The sequence below is a fragment of the Ipomoea nil genome, unplaced genomic scaffold (assembly GCF_001879475.1).
Source record: "Ipomoea nil cultivar Tokyo-kokei standard unplaced genomic scaffold, Asagao_1.1 scaffold0869, whole genome shotgun sequence".
NCBI classification, from domain to species: domain Eukaryota; kingdom Viridiplantae; phylum Streptophyta; class Magnoliopsida; order Solanales; family Convolvulaceae; genus Ipomoea; species Ipomoea nil.
In genome coordinates this window covers 857427-871682 of record NW_017617297.1, presented here as the reverse complement: position 1 = coordinate 871682, position 14256 = coordinate 857427, and the positions used below count along the sequence as shown (strand labels likewise).

Sequence of the window (14256 nt, the reverse complement as noted above, 5' to 3'; positions counted from 1 at the left end):
TTCTTACTTAATATTGTCCTTTAAACAACATTAAAATTAAAATAAATATAATAAATTCCAAATTATGTTTTTTTTTTTTTTGAATTGGTCTTAGTGGGACTTAAACCCACAACTTTCGGCTCACAAGACCAACACTCTAACCAACTGAGTTACAAGACCTATGAATTATATTTGTTGATAAATAATTTAAATTATATTAAAAAATGATTTTTAACTCATAAAAATTCAAAAATTAAAACAATATTTTAAAATGTATAAATCTTACAATATGGTGGCCGAGTGGAAGAGCTGCGGCGGCGATCGGAGGCGGCAAGAAACGATCGAAACAAAGGTGGCGACGGTGGTGGCGTTAGAGAAGTTAAAAAAAAGAAGTGGAGGTTGGGAAGATGAAGAAGAAGCAGTGGCGGTGGAGGTTTTTTTTTTTTTTTTTTTTTTTTTTTTTTTTTTTTCCTGTTTCAAGTGAAGAATGAGGGGGAATGCGTTCTAGGTTTTAGAGAACGGACTTTTTTTTTAAGATAGCTATACGACGTAGGTACTTCACCGAACCGACGATGTAGCCTAAATTAAAAGAACATGTACGATGTTGGTTCGATGACGAACCGACGTTGTAGCCTAAATTTAAAAAAAAAATATACATTTAATATATGATGTCGGTTATATGAAAACTGACGTCATATATCTACTAATTTCTTTCTTTTAAAAAAAAAAGGGTTACGACGTCGGTTCTTTAACGAACCGGCATCGTAACATTCATTTTAACAAAAAATAGATATACTATACGACGCCGGTTATAAAACTAACCGTCGTCATATATTTTGTTAATTTTTTAATTATTTAAAATGAGTTATAACGTTGGTTTTTAAGAAAATGTATTATCATACTATGATGTGGCATTAATTGAAGGATAAGTGGTAAAAAAATGTAAAAAAAAAATGTTAATTACACGATTCTTGGGAAAATGGCACTTTTCCCCCCTAAGTTATATACTTATAGCCATTTTTCCCCCTCAGCTCAATTATTTAGGTAAGCACATTAGCCCCCTCAATTATTCTAAAAGTGGTGATTTCTCCCCCTGATATATTAAATTGACATTTCTACCCTTAAAGTAAACATTTTATTTATTTTACTTCTCCAACAAATTATCGCGTATACGTAAGGATGACCAGGGTTCAGATTAAACTGAACCGGACACTATAGCAATTGAATTAAAAGTTTCCGGTTATGATTCAGATTTAGAACCTAATATTTGGATTTCAATTTATTAAAATTATGAATTAAAAAAATTGGATCTTGAACCGTGAATCTGCGGTTTTGGATCCGGTTCGCAATTTTGAACCGTCTTTATTTTAAAATTTTATTTTTTATTTTAAATAGTCTAAATGCAACAATAAATATATTTTATTTTTTCAGTTCAGTACATGAATCGTCCGTTCCGGTTCACGATTTTAATAAACTCTAAATATCGAGTTTCGATTCTAAATTGTAATTGGAATATTTCGGTTTGGTTGCTATAGTGTTTGTTTGGTTTGAACCAAATTATTGTCATAATTTGTTGGAGAAGGAAAATAAATGAAATATTTATTTTAAATATTTATTTTAAGGGTAAATATGTCCATTTAACATTTCAGGGGGAAAAACAGCCACTTGAATAATTCAGGGGGAGAAAGTGCTATAAGTATATAACTTAGGGGGAAGAAGTGTCATTTTCCCTTGAGTTAAAGCGTTTAATTTGAGATTTTTGAACTTCATGAGCTTAATTTTATAATTCAATACATATAATATAGGTGCATCAATATTCTAAATAGTTATACCATAGACCCGGGTTTACCAATATTCTAACTTAATTAATATTGTCCTTTAAACAACATTAAAATTAAAATATAAATTCCAAATTATGTTTTTTTTTTAATTGGTCTTGGTGGGGCTTGAACCCACGACTTTCGGCTCATAAGACCAACACTCTAACCAACTGAGTTACAAGACCTCTAAGTTATATTTATTGATAAATATATTTATTTTATGATTGTCAATGATACTTTTTATATTTTCAAATTTTCATATAATTTCTCTTTACAAACAATTTCAAATACATATAATCAATGTTTATCAAATTATCGTCTATTTTTTTATTGCCTATTTAGATATGCAATTGTGTGTCTCACGGTGCTTTTTAAATAAAATAAAAAAAAAACTTGCAAAATCTTGGTTTTTGCAAGAGTTAATTTTTCGAAAAAAACCATTCATCACACCTGTTAAAATCCAAGCTTGATTTTTCACTTTTGCAAAATTTGTGTAAAAACCACATATGTGCATGCTCTTAGCCTCTTAGTTGCATAATTTTGGATTGTTTTGAAATTCAATTACAATTGTTTAAGTTGAATGATTCAATTGTATTTTTGTATGCAATTTAATGACTTAATTAAAAATTATTCTAAAATAGAATAAACTCAAACTTGATTTGATGTAACTTAGTTCGAATGTCGCCACAATTTCAAGTCAAAGAGTAATAGAGTGTTGTGGCATTAGCAATAAAATTCCATTTGGGATCCAAAATTGGTCAAAGTGTCGCCACAATTTCAAGTCAAAGAGTAATAGACTATTGTGGCATTAGCAATATATATATATATATATATATATATATATATATATATATATATATATAATTCTCTTTGGGATCCAACATTGGTCGAAGTGTTAAACCTTTTTAGATTGTCAGCATTGGATTCTATGCCTATTGCTTTTGCCAAAGGTTAAGCTACGGATGTACAAGATACGGAGTATATATTACCAAGAAATTAATACGGGTATTTGTATAGATTGAGGGAAAACAATGTTAAGAATGAACAAGAGCGACCCCATCATGTTGGGTTTTTTCTTTAATTTTTGTGTACTAATATCTCCTCCCGCAATCACTATCTTACTCAATCTCAAAAACACTTTTCCTTGTTAATTTTAGGTATTTTCCATTTTTTGGTGGATCCATCAGTTTACTATGCTGTGTTTTTATTATTTTTTTATTCATTATAATTTTAAATTTATAATTATAATGGAAATTAATTAACTAAAATAAATATACCTACATTTAATTGAAATGATAATTATAAAATTAAGATTGAACTACTAATTACTTAAAAATTAAACTACAAAGTTGTTATAAAATTTAAAGTACATAAAAAAATACAAATATTTAAATTAATTGCACATTGCTCCATATTTGCTCAACCGAATCCGCGCGAAGTTGATGATACAATTACAAGTAATGTAACTTGGAATTTCTTTGTAAGAGTTAATTCCAGCGGAGGTCATTTGTCTTTGGTGGCAATTTCAAATTTAGTCCCAGACTATTATTTTTACCATTTAACATCCTAAACTATCATATTTTGGACACTTTTGGTCCTTCCTATGACTTTTCCGGTGAAACCCTATTTTAGGCAAGGTATTTTCATATCTTAAAATTTTTTATTATTTTCCCAAGGAGTTAATCCAAGCAGAGGTCCCTTGTCTTTGGTGGAAATTTCATATTTAGTCCCAGACAATCGTTTTGTCATTTAACAATCCAGATTATCATATTTTGGACACTTTAGGTCATTTCGATGACTTTTTCCAGTGAAATCCTATTTTAAGTATGCAACGGAATTTTCGTCTCTTCAAGTTTTGTTTTTAATTTCCAGTTTTCTACGCCAGTTTTTTTTTTTTTTTTTTTTTTGGATTTTTGTCTCTTCAGCCGTGAATTGCACCATCTCCTTCATATGGCTCTTGTTCATCTCCTTCAGTATGTGAGGACCTCTGGGTGCGTGGAAATTATTTTGCAACGCAGTTGGAAAGCTCAAGATGTCACCACCCGGTCGGCTTCAGTCAAACTGTTATTGTTTTAGTCCATGATTATTCTATGAATCATCTACTATAGTTGTAGAGCAAAAAAAAAAAAAAGAGAAAGAAGTGTCTTCGTTTACATTGAAAAATAGCCTTTATTAAAATAGTGTTTCACTGAAAAAAGTAATTGGAAGGACGAAAAGTGTCCAAAACATGATAGTTTGGGTGTTAAATGACAAAAATAATTGTCTAGGACTAAATTTATAATTTTCTCCAAAGAAAAGAGACCTCCGCTGGAATTAACTCATTGGAAAAATAATTTTAAAATTTAAGAGACAAAAATGCCCTTGCCAAAAATAGGGTTTCACCAGAAAAACATCGGAATGACCAAAAGTGTCCAAAATATGATAGCCTGGGTTGTTAAATGACAAAAATTATCGTCTGGAACTAAATTTGGAATTGTCACCAAAGACAAAGGACCTTCGCTGGAATTAACTTTTCTTTGTAAATATTGTTGAAACTCTTCGGTTGAGCCTTGCGATGCTTGTACAGTTGCTCCAATTTCTTCGTCCACCCAATTAGTTACGTTGTCACTTGGCCTTCATCCTCAACAATCATGTTATGTAAGATAATGCAAGTATACATTATTTCTCTCAAGTTTTCCTGGTACCAAAATCGTCTAGAACCTCTAATCATTGCAAATTAATTGAAAATTTTGAAAAATATGTGCAAATTGTGGAAATTGAAATTTTTTTTGAATTTGAGAATTTTGGACTTGTGGTATAAGTGCAAAAATTTTGTGTGTAACCAAAATTTTGTGAAGATCGTTGGGAAGAAAAAAATTGGTCTGAGTTGTCTATTGACAATTTCTTGGTCTGAGCCAGTCAGCTATAAATAACAAGGCCAATTAAGATCACAAGCTAAGAAAGTTTCACCCAGAACGTACTTTAGCGGCTGCAAACTTTCTCATAAATCAAAGTATATTATTTTTGTTATACCAGATATTATACCAATGTCTAATAATTTAACCATATATACAATTTTTCATTATATATGATACTGTTTACCTATATACCTATCAATAAAATAACCCATAAAATTATACATTTTCAACGTATTAATAAATAGTAATAGAATCCAACTTGCAAATAAAAAAATATGCCTAGTTGGTCATAACCACTGCTAAATTGATGCTTTGGAGAGCTCATCACTTCCGTTCAAAATTTAAGAACATATTCGAGCATGGGAAGAGAGATAATGTGGTCAGGCAAAGGAATGTCAAAATGGGAGAAGAAATTAGAAAGAAAGCAATATATAACTGCACAAGGTACATATACCATCCAAGAAAGTTATAGTAGTATGAATATATAGGATAATCAGTTCTAGACCTTTTGATCGTGTGATATTGACTTCTAATTTTAAGTTAAAATGTTATGAGTATCATTCCGGCCTTATTATTAGAAGCACAAAAATAATGTAAAATATAACAAAAAATGAAATAAGTTTGTAATTTTATATAATGTCTCAAATTCAACCATCGCTCTTTTCAAACGTGTCAAAAGAGAATGTGAAAGCTAAGTGCAAGGGGTTAGACTTAATAATGTAGTGGTGTACATTTTTTTTTTAGTATAAGATTCTAATTTATCATGATTTTGCTTCTTGATCAAGAATTATGGTCTATGGATAATATAGCACTACGTGCATGCATGGCATGGGCAATATAATGCAACCATGTATCACTCACTTTTCTTGAAGCTATAAATATGGGACTTATTCATAGCCAATAATATCATCAAATGGGCAAATAGAAGAGAGAAGTTGCATGAAGAGAAAAGTTTTAATTTGTTTAGTAGCCAAGGATGACTTGCCTATACCATCCACTTGAAACTTTAATTATATTTCTCAAAAGAAAACTTCTTGTTGGGGTTACATGCAGGCAAGTCATCTTTAGCTAACTTAACATGCTTCTCCCTTTCATGCAAGTCCTTCTCTTCTTTATCCAATTCAACCCCATGGCAAAGAGAAGTGGTTTTATTTGCCTTTTTATATTGATGATCAAGGAAAATTCAACATAAAAGGAAGAGGGCACTAACATGATGGGAAGAATGTTGTTTAGTAGCCAAGGATGACTTGCCTGCACCATTTTCAGGTCTTTAGTTTTAATTACATTATTATATATAAAATGCCATTTGTATGGTTAATTTTCCAGGCAGTGTCCTTGGCTATCTTGATAGGTTCTTTTTTCATGTTATGTTTCTCTTCCATGCATTCCAACTTGTCCACATATATGTAGTGCATAAAGCTTATGTTATAAACTTTATTTAATTTATATCACATCTATAACTGTTTACTTATGTTATTTATACCATTCATTAATTTTTTAATAAGTATCTTTTATATTTTTTCTGTTCTTTTATTAGCTTATATTTTCTGTTTTATTTCTAATTAATTAATCTCCAAGATAGATATAATCCAACCATTAAAGCCTACTAGCTAGAAAAAGTTGATTGGATTTGTTAGGCAATGAACCCAGGTCTCGGGATATTAAATTATCAATGTTCGTTAACACACATAGATTGGAATTGAAGGGTGGAAACCATGCTTATTATATAATAAGAGATCTACACACTCTGAATTCTGAAGGTGTCAGGGGGTACCAACTCGACCACTATCATTAGTTCAATGTTTATTTGCTCAGATCGAGACTGAAGTTATTTACAATTTATTTTTTATAATATTAAATTTAAAAGAATTTGAAAGATATTTAGTTGAGAATTAGTATATAAAATTTATATATTTAAAAACTACATTAAAAGTACTATTGAATATTTAAAAAATAAAATAATAAATATACTAAAGAAAATAAGTAGAATTAGTTTAACCAATGAATAGTAAATATAACATGTAAAATAATGTTGAGAGAATGGTTAATAAGTATAAAAATATAAAATTGACCTAGGCAAAAGATAAATAGAGAAAAATTATTGCATGTAAAGAGGTAGGGAGAAAGTTGAAGAATGCAGAATGTGATTAGACAACTATGTCAATGTCTTGATGTCTATAATGCGCATAACTTTATAAAACGATTCTGAATAACTTTTTATTTCAAAAAAAAAAATCAAAATGTAATTTCTAAAAATAGTTAATAGATTGACAAATAATATTTATGCATATTTAAAGAATATTATATATATATATATATATATATATATATATATATATATATATATATATATATATATATATATATATTTGTGTGCTTCTCATGCATGCATTTTGTATCCTATCTTTTCGTGTGTTTCATTTCCTTTCCATGCTACTTAAAATTGTCCCTTTTGTTACCTAAATAAATAAATGAATAAATCCCAGGAGTTAACATAGTGATTCGACTTGATATTACGACTGAAAGCTATAGTATAAGAGTTTGAATCTCCGTTCATAAAAATTAGAATCTGATCAGTAAACTGATTGTACACTTATAAATTTTTTTTTCAATTTTTCCATTCTTTCTTCTCCTCCTTCATAATTATGAATTAATACGATTAAATGACACCATTTGCAACATTGTCCGACGTGGCCAGTTGGTTGCAAAACTATTTTATCCATTGTCACATGTTCATAAAAGTACAGTGCAGTCTCCAAGTTCCTAAAGTTTAAATTGTGTGTTGGACATTTAGATCATTTTTTTTTTTGGTGGATATATCCAGGGTTTTATCGTCGGACACAATGATCAAGTCAAAATCTCTTAATAATCGCGGAGTCAATTAAAGGTTTAGGTCAAAATCTGCCTTATACGTACTTTAATTAGGTTATGTATACTCAGTACTCACTCTCACTAAATAATTACGGAGTATATACATAAATTGAGATTGTAAATCTTAAGGCAGGGAATCAATTTTTTGAGTACTCAAAAAAAAGACAGGGAATCAATTATGGTCTCTTCTTTGGGCCTATGAAATTTATGGGCAATGGAGTCAGGTCCATTTTATTAGCAAAGTCACATAATTTTATTCCACATTTATTATGTCAATTAAATATGCTGTAAAAAATTATATTTTACAAAAATACACATAATTTTATCTATAATCACCATAATTATTATCTGCAAATTTCAACTTCACTTATTTATTTACTCTTACTGCCTATCCTCCCACCCCAATCTACACCTCTATTGATGCGGCTCAGCATACTAAAGATCCATTTAAGATTATCAATGGGACAATCACAAGGTCCAAATCCAAACAATTAAGACAACTCTTATGCTGTGGACTCGTGTCCACAATGTATTGTGGACACGAGTCCAAAACGACATTGTTTCAGGAAAAACGCGGCATTCCAGTTTAAAAAAAAAAAATTAATTTTGTCTCGCCGTTAACGGCGTTATTCATTTGTGGCATTATGAATGTACAGTTATGGAATTATGAATGTAAGTTATGAAATTATGAACACAGAGCTCTGACATTATGAACTTACAATTATGAACATATAGTGATAAAATTATGAACATAGAGCTCTAAAATTGTTACCATAGAGCTTCGAAAATTATGAATTTACAATTATTGAATTATGAATGTACAGTTACGGAATTATGAATGTACAGTTATGCAATTATGAATGTACAGCTTTGGAATTATGAACACAGAGCTCTGACATTATGAACTTACAATATGAACATATAGTGATAAAATTATGAACATATAGCTCTAAAATTGTGAACATAAAGCTTCGAAAATTATGAAGTTACAGTTATTGAATTATGAATGTACAGTTACGGAATTATGAATGTACATTTATGAAAGTATGAATGTACACTTATGGAATTATGAACATAGAGATCTGACATTATGAACTTACAATTATGAACATATAGTGATAAAATTATGAACATATACTCATATAACGAAGCGGTCTGAAATTTAAAAAAAAAAAAAAAAAAAAAAAAAAAAAAAAAAAAAAGGTAGAAGATAACGGTGCCACTAACGACACCGTTACCATGTCCACAATGCATGCTGGACACAGGTCCATAGCATAACGATTGTCATTGCTTATGTTCAAAGATCTGAAAATCTAAGTCAAGCCCAATTGCAAAAGTTGAAGATGAACTCAAAGCTTATTTTAATTGTTTAAGTTTTTATTTTGGTTATTAAATTAGGCTTGACATTATTAATTTAAATTGTTTGGCATGAAAGAGAAAACACTAGTTTAATTTATATTTAAAAATGATTCCTTAAATCCATTTCTAAATATGACTATCTTTACTTGCTTGCTAGATTATGTTTAGAACTCTCTTTTCCAATTGTATTTAAGATTACAATGTTGCCTTATACCTATAAATAGGGAACAACCATAGCATCTTTAAAAAAACGCTTTCATTCAATAAAACCCTTAGGGGTCGTTTGGTTCACAGAATGTTAGATTGTTAGGACTGTTAGATTACTGGGAATGTTAGACTCCAGTATTTGGTTAAAATTGAGGTATGTGATATAATCCTGTTTGGTGTAGGGTTAACCGGTTGACCTACAGTGTAATGTACTCCGCGAGCGGGAAAACTTATTACAAGTAAAGGGAGCCCACTTGCACTTACAGAGCAACGATTGACAACCTGCAAGAATAACGGCTCTGTCACCTCGGACAGTCAACCTACATATTGCTGCGGGGCGACCGTGTGACTAAGCTAACAAGAACCCGCCACATCAAGCCACTTGCAGCGGAGCATTAAATGCTTAGACCGACCTGTTTAGTATAAATAGAAGGGCATTCCCCCCACTTGTCATATTCATCTCATTGTAACAGACAACACATTACTTGTAACCTTCATCTGATTGTAGCATCACACCACATGTGATTTATCCTACATTGCAATCTAATTCACTTGTAATCATTCGCTACTTGTAATACAACATAGCTTCAAACTGCTCAGTCGTCACCTGGTAGGCCGACTGACGGACTGACACGCCAAGCGCCTTCTTTACTTGTTCACAACGTACATATTCGTAGTGTATTCGTAACTCCCGGTTCCATTTACACTATCAATATTTTAATATAAGTTGCGACAAATACAAAATTATTATATTCATTGAATGCTATAAATTATTTTGATTTTTTTGGTAAACTAAATATGAAAAATGATATAAAATTTAATAAGAATAATATAATATTTATTATTCGTCCAAAATGTTGAATTCCCAATCCCAAGATGTATGCGCACAAGGGGCCCCCTCACTTTGAGAGGTTACTCCCACACTGTCACTGGTGAGACTCGATCCCTGGTCATTCTTCTCAAACTTTACCCCTATTACCAGTTAAGCTGCCCATGCAGGCAATATCATCTTTTTTATGTTATTACTGATTCTTATATTTGTCCCTTTCCAATATTACGATAAACACCCCACAAAAGTTCCCTTAGTAGATCACATTCTAGGGATTTTCCTCCCTTGGGTTTAAACTTTCTAAAGAGGAAAATCATAAAATTATAGCAAGAGGAAATAGCATATTTTTGGCAAAAACTAAAGAAATTTTGTTTGGTTTTTGTTTTTTTTTTTGTTATTTTTGTTTTTATTTTTTTATGTCATCTTTTGAACGTTGACACTTGACACAAGATCCTAAGCACTCAAACTGCAACCTATTTTCTTTTATTTATTTATTTACTTAAAAAAAAAAAAAAACTTTTTCTTATTCATTTCCCATCCTCTTTAACTCACCTGTGAATTCAGAACTGTGGTCCCATAAACAATTACTAGCAATCTTGCATTTATTACAGTTAATTTAAATTTTTATTATTTGAAAGTCATTAAAAGTCTTTGAAACTTTTTAAAAGTCTTGATTGAATACACCCCCTTAGTTTCACAAGAGAATTGCTAAATTCTTCTCTTAAATTTAAATCCTAATATTGACATCCTAAAATAACATTAGTTGACCGATTTTGGGTTTTTTTTTTTTTTTTTTTTTTTTTTTTTTTTTTTTTTGCATCTTTAAATTGTGAGATTAATCTATGTTCGGTCATCAACAAAGTTTGACTGGTTTATTAGTATTATTATTATAAATCCTAAAATAACATTAGTTGATTGGTTTTTGTTTTTGTTTTTTCATTTTTTCAATATTTTTATTATTGTGAGATTAATCTATATTCGATCATGTCAAACACTTTGTGCTTATATGACATTTCTATATCTCCCTCTCAGATACTACCTTGTAATAGAATTAATAGTATTCAAAAAAATCTATATGTTCGGTCATCAACAAAGTTATTATTATTATTATTATTATTATTATTATTATTATTATTATTATTATTATTATTATTATTATTATTATTATTATTATTATTATTGTTGTTGTTGTTGTTGTTGTTGTTGTTGTTGTTGTTGTTGTTGTTATTGTTATTATTGTTGTTATTGTTGTTATTGTTTGTTATTATTATTATTATTATTATTATTATTATACACACACACACACACACACACACACACACACACACATAGGACAAGCTCGATGCCTTATAACCGACACCCTTTCGAGATAGTCCTCACACACGACAAAGCACTCGATTCCACCAACAACGCATTCTCGACATTGGAAGGGGGATCCTCCCAATCCACCCACATGGTGTTAGAGTCTTGTGTTTGTTTTGCAAGGATATCCACCACCACGATCTGTTCCCGATAGACATGTTGAAAAGAAATCTCCAAGTGTTTAATTTGCACTTCTAACTTTTGTACTTCTCAATGATAGTTCATAGAGGGCCTTTAGGAGAAACCCCGCATTTGATCCACTCAATGACTTTCCTCGAGTCGCTCTACACAATCACTCTTCTAAGTCCACTCAATTCCCTTTAAGTATATCTTACGTAATTACCACCATTGTAGAGGGAGCACGATAGTCAAAACCACCATGCTAATTGCCATACATGTCTCGTATCACCCCAACGCACCCAACTGAATTCACACCGTTGCTGACACTACCATCCACATTCAGAGCCATCTAGCCTTTCGGAGGCTTCGTCCATGTCAAATTAATATTCCTAACAATATTGTTGTTCTAGTGTGACCTCTTCTTAGACTTGAACGCATTTCTGCTCTCAGTAATCTACTTATAGAGCCAAGCAATCTTGTCTTTCTGATCATGATCTTTGTTGTTAAAGACGAAGTCATTTCTTCATCTCCATATCCACCACGTTGCCATCGTGAATACAAAGGGCCATCCCTTGCAAGATTTAGATACAACACATCCCTTAAGGTTAGTGTCGCTCTAGTCCCTAAAATCTAGGGTGTTGAGTATGAAGTCCTTAATTCCCATTAGGTCTTTCCAGATAGAACTAGCCTTAGGACACTTTCGGATCACATGCTTAAGCTAGATGAATATGCAAATTCGGCTAACCACCTTCAATTTCCAGATTGAAGCCCAACCGTCATCCTGCACACCAATATTACTATCATTAGCACTATAATAAGCTGAAGGTATTGAGAAGTTACATGATTCCTCCAGAGTCCAATAGTACTCATCCCTGTCCTTTTCCGATGGGCTAAGGATGTATAGCTTAGTTTCTTCAAAGTCTCATTTGTCCTTGTCCTTTTCCGATGGGCTAAGGATGTATAGCTTAGTTTCTTCAAAGTCTCATTTGTAATTTTGCATTTTCTCAATTTAAGAATATTAATAGGATTAAACGACTGATGAATTAGTCTGACAGATTCAGCGATGATATCAGTCAGATAGTTGAATCACTAATTAGTTTGCAGAAAGGGTAAACTAAGGCAGACAACGAAAGCACAACCCACAAGATGTTTACCCAATTCGATACAGTGTGTATCTACATCTGGGGGACGATCACATATGCGTCCAATCCACTAACAAATAATCCAATGTACAAAGGTAGAGAACAATAGTCTCACCCGAGTGCCCCACACAAGGTACGTACCCAGTCTACACTGATTTAGTGGATTGTTGAAGATGGAGAGCCGTGCATACAGAAGTCCAATGAAATCTCTTCACTTGGAGAGCTAACTCTGTTGCAGTCCACTTCAATGACGCAGTCTAATGTTGTTCCCACAACTGTGTGATCTTAGCGTCCTTTTCGTTTAAGCAACGATATGTCTTCTCAAGTTCTTCATCATAATCAACAAGAACAAATTGTCTTGAGAAGAGGCATGATAGTCAAAGATATGATCTCTTAGTGTATGTCGGAGTGTTTCTTTCTTCTCAAAAGCGTAACCCTAATTCTTGATCGAATAAAAGTACTTATAGTTCCATAATAAGAACACTCTCCATAGATATCTCTGATTGTAGATGGTAGGACGATATAAGAAGAATGTAATCTTAAAGATCCGATCCATACCTTTCCAAGATAGATACGCTGATCTTCTTTCCAAAACTGACTTTTTAAATCGCGTTCTGCAAAAAGGAAACATCTTCTTAAAACAGATCTTCAGTGTCAGTCCCTCTGTTGCAGTATCTGACCAATCAGTCCTCTGTAGAACAAACCGACACCAAGCTAACCCTATCTTAGTTTGCCATAATAATATTGCCAATTATATGTTGGGGTTTTTTGAGCAATTAAAACACTAACATCATTCGATAGAATGTCATTCAATTCCTCCCATTTCAAGCCCACCTCTTGACTCTAGTAGTCTACAAGATTGAGCTCCCTTTGGTCACCGGAGATGTTGCATGCCTTCAACTGTTTCAATGAGTGGTATGTCGTCAATCTATTTGTTGTGCCAAAATTTGGTCTCTCTACCATTCTACACCTGTCTTTTCATCCCATTTGCAAGGATGTTCTTCGTAGCATTCATGCCCTACCACAAGTTGGACGCGTTCTTCCTGGCAATGATAGCGTTAATACCATTATCCTCTCATCCACCATATTTGTGTTTGGGAACATCTGTCCAAAGCCTATCTTTCTCGTTAACGAAATGTCATCCCATTTTAGCCAAGAAAGTCAAGTTCATATCCTTAGCCTTCCTCAATCCCATTTCTCCTTTGTCCTTAGGTTGAGTAATTGTGTCCCAATTAAATAAATGGATCCTTCGTTCTCCGTCCTTACTCCCCCATAGAAAGGTTTTAATCTTTTTATTAATGCTTTCACACGCCTCCTTGGGGATAAGCATAGTCTGCATAATGTAGTAGGGGATGGTGGTCAACACGGATTGAGCCCGCACTTGTTTACCTGCTAATGAAAGGAGACATGTGCGCCATCCTTCTAGGAGATTATTCATACGTTCTAAAAATAGAGTAAACATCTTGTTGGTTGCTCTGCCATAGAAGGAGAAAACACCCATACATTTGCCCAAGTCTAAGGTTGGTTTAATACTTGCAATATCAACAATAATATTCCTAGCCAACTCGGACTGGACATTAGAGGAGAAAAAGATATGTGCTAATTTTTTTACCAGAGGCAAAACTAAATAAAGCCAGACAATTTTTAATGTCCTAATTTAGTCTTTCAAA

At 32.0% G+C, this 14256-nt stretch overlaps 2 non-coding genes across 2 annotated transcripts; both read right to left on the bottom strand.

The window, feature by feature from the left end:
* Positions 1-85: 85 nt before the first annotated feature.
* TRNAT-UGU lies at positions 86-159 on the bottom strand. The gene has a single exon. It is a non-coding gene; the product is annotated as a tRNA-Thr (tRNA).
* A 1751-nt stretch (positions 160-1910) lies between these two features.
* On the bottom strand, positions 1911-1984 carry TRNAI-UAU. The gene has a single exon. It is a non-coding gene; the product is annotated as a tRNA-Ile (tRNA).
* Between the last annotated feature and the right edge of the window lie 12272 nt (positions 1985-14256).